This window comes from Phalaenopsis equestris, unplaced genomic scaffold (assembly GCF_001263595.1).
Source record: "Phalaenopsis equestris unplaced genomic scaffold, ASM126359v1 Scaffold000237, whole genome shotgun sequence".
In the NCBI taxonomy this organism is placed as follows: domain Eukaryota; kingdom Viridiplantae; phylum Streptophyta; class Magnoliopsida; order Asparagales; family Orchidaceae; genus Phalaenopsis; species Phalaenopsis equestris.
The window spans coordinates 501,007-503,761 of NW_018164679.1; positions in this window are offsets into that span (position 1 = coordinate 501,007).

Below are 2,755 nucleotides of genomic sequence, written 5' to 3' on the forward strand. Positions count from 1 at the left end.
TTGATAAAATAGGCGCTTGAACTCTTAACACTTAATCCTGACAAAATAAGTACTCAAATTCAACACTTTAATATTTTTTTATTTATTTTCAGCAAATATGTAGGTGCACAAAGACAAACAAAATAGCTCTTAAATTAAAAGCATTAGTCATTTATTTGGATTGTCGCAAAATTAATTATTGCATTAAAAATTATATAATTCTCTGAATTTTCGTCGGACAATTTCTCAATCACCCATCAGTACATTAAAAGCCATTTAATTGGCACACCTTTCGCCATCCACGTCTCTATACAATAATAATATTATTTTTGTGTGTGTGTATATATATATATATATATATATATATATATATATATTGTCAGGTATCCCAGTTTGTTCATCCACGATATAAGATCACTTAGATCGGGGGTTCGAATCCCCTTTGGCACATTTTGCATTAAAGAGGTGGTACTTGAATTGTTGGGCACATTAGTTGTGGTTGGAGACTCGTATAATAGTCTATGGTTATTCCTTAAAAAAATAAATAAAAATAATATATACATAATTTTCTTATTAAATCAATTAATTAAAATTATTAAAACTTACCTTTAAATCTCGATCAAGAGCCCTGATTCACTCAAAAAATCTCATCTTCCGCATCTACACATGAGATTCGTCTCTAACCAGCACGCATGAGAGTTGTTTGACGCCTCTTCCTTTGGCTTTATCGTCCTCATCGAGTCCTAGCGTCTTGCCTCCTTAGCTCGTCGACGTCGGAGGCCTCGACGTTCTAATTGGAATCAAATCTCTTTAAGATACCATTTGACTTCTTATTTTTCTCTGGCTCTCAATCTTGCCGCCATCTCCCTTCAATCGCGTTGCTTTATAGGACAAAAATAACTTCTCCGATGTATCCAAATTTTTCCTGTAGACATTAACCAAGACATAGAGCATAGAGATTGAGTGAGAGGAAAAGAGTGAAAGAGAAAGGAGTGACATAATGATTGCTTTCAGCCGGGCAAAGTGGGGGTGTCCCACGCTATCGAACCCATTTTATATATTGAAAGAAATTGTTACAAGAGAAGGGAAACATGATGTTCAAATAACTTAAAGACCCAAATGGCCTCATTCCCTTTACATGAAAAAGATCATCCTATTTATAGATCATATGGGGATCTACAAAATTATAATATCACCCCTGAGAGTTAAAAGTCATTATGCACATGTAAGTTACATGTCATTATAATCATGGGAGTAATTGGTTTTCATTAGCACCTTTTCATTGCTAGATCAATCCGATCATGTGGCCAGTAAATCGGCTGGATTGACCGACCGAATAAAACGTTAGACTGATCTCTTATACCATTAACATTTTTCAGACAAACACTTTCGTTTCCCTACCCATTGGCTTCCTCTCTCTATCTTCAGCCCCTTCGAGCATATTAAACTAAGTGTCATACGAAATATTGGGAGTCTACTTTTTTAAGGCTTGCCAGCCCTTTCTCTTGGGGATGTTACTCTCTTCCTCGAGCTAACGGCTCTCAGATGATATCCAACATTTGATTCTTTAGCTCCAGGATATGTCGGTTCACAAACCTTTTTATGCACTACATAGTACATATGTCTCTATTGTGAGCTTCATCTTTGGGTGCTACTTTCTTTTGTATATGACATGATCTACACTCACCTCATCTTTTAAGATGTTGAATCATGATTTATTTGTGAATTACAACCCAAGAAACATAAGTCAGGATATAGATAGATATAGATAGAGAGAGAGAGAGAGAAAAAGAAATGAACAATAATTAATAGTAATAAAGTGTGTATTATTCATGCAATGATCTCCCTATTTATATGGAAGAGTATATGGTGATGTTATATTTTTGGCCCTCGTTTAATGGGAGTTGTATATGATATTCTAGATAGTTTACATATATGAATCTAATGCTCGGTGGTTATCTAGCTCGATTAAATGAGCTAGTATGTCTTTGGCTCGACAGAGTTGGTTTAATCGACCATGCTTAGTTGTTGCGTCGATCAGCTAAGCTAGATTGGTCTTTGGTTAGCATAACTGATTCGGTTGGCTAGTCTTAGTCGGTGTTGTCGATTGAATGATCAAATCTTGTTGTCGACCGTCGAACCCAGCTGAGGAACACACATTGGCATAGCGAAGCTAGACTATTGAGCAAAGAGTGAATCACTATAACTTGATAGATGACTCGCTATTCAACAAGGAGAGCCTATGGATGACTATTAGAATATTTGTTGTATTGTTAATTCTTGATCTCTGATGAGGAGTTTTTGAGCATCCATGGGGTGGTTGGAGATATAGACAAACTACATCTTTCCTTAGATCAGATCCACCAAAAGGTAAATTACTACCTTCAATCGACTTTCTTGTAGTGGTTGCCTTGAATATCACGTTTATGATCGAGTGACTCAGATTTGGATCCTTCGGTAGTCTTTGTGACATGGTCAACTTTTGGTCCTACTTGATTCGGCTCGAACTTCATCCGATTGGAAAAGTAAGCCTCTTGTTATTTTGTTAGTGGACCTTCCTTTGTCGTACTCTCTTCCTTCTAGACAAATAGATCTTTTCAGGATCAGTGCTTGTACATTTTGATGTACACCACATAAATGTAAAATACATTTTAAAGCACTAGAAATACCCTCAATTTTCTTGTACTTAAACATTATACAAAGTGATTAATTTCAAAGCTCGTGTTCCAATAAGCCAGCCGAACAAGAACATATTACACATGAACAAATTCCACCC